Consider the following 408-nt stretch of genomic DNA (forward strand, 5'->3'; position numbering starts at 1 on the left):
AGGAAGCCCAGGCCACGAGCCAGCCGGGCAGCCACGCAGCCGGACCTCTGACCGGAAACGGTCACGGAGCTGGACCCCGGACTGGAAACGGTCACAAAGCCGGACCCCCAGCCAAAAACGGTCACAGAGCCGGACCCCCAGCCAGGAAGCACCATCCAAGATGCCCAGCCCTAGCCATGTGCCCCTCCGTCAGGCTTCGGACAACGCGGTCCCTAGGACAGGACCACGCCATGCTGCAGGCCGGGTGCAATTCAAGACAACAGGCAGCCCAAGCCACGCACCACCCAGCCAGCCATGCTCCTGGACCCCCGAGTGCAAAGGACTCAGCCAGCCATGTTCCCGGACCCCTGAGCTTGTGGGACCCAGCCAGCCACGTGTCCAGAGCCTGGAGAGCATGGGACCGAGACA

Source organism: Alligator sinensis, unplaced genomic scaffold, assembly GCF_000455745.1.
Source record: "Alligator sinensis unplaced genomic scaffold, ASM45574v1 scaffold8_1, whole genome shotgun sequence".
NCBI classification, from domain to species: domain Eukaryota; kingdom Metazoa; phylum Chordata; order Crocodylia; family Alligatoridae; genus Alligator; species Alligator sinensis.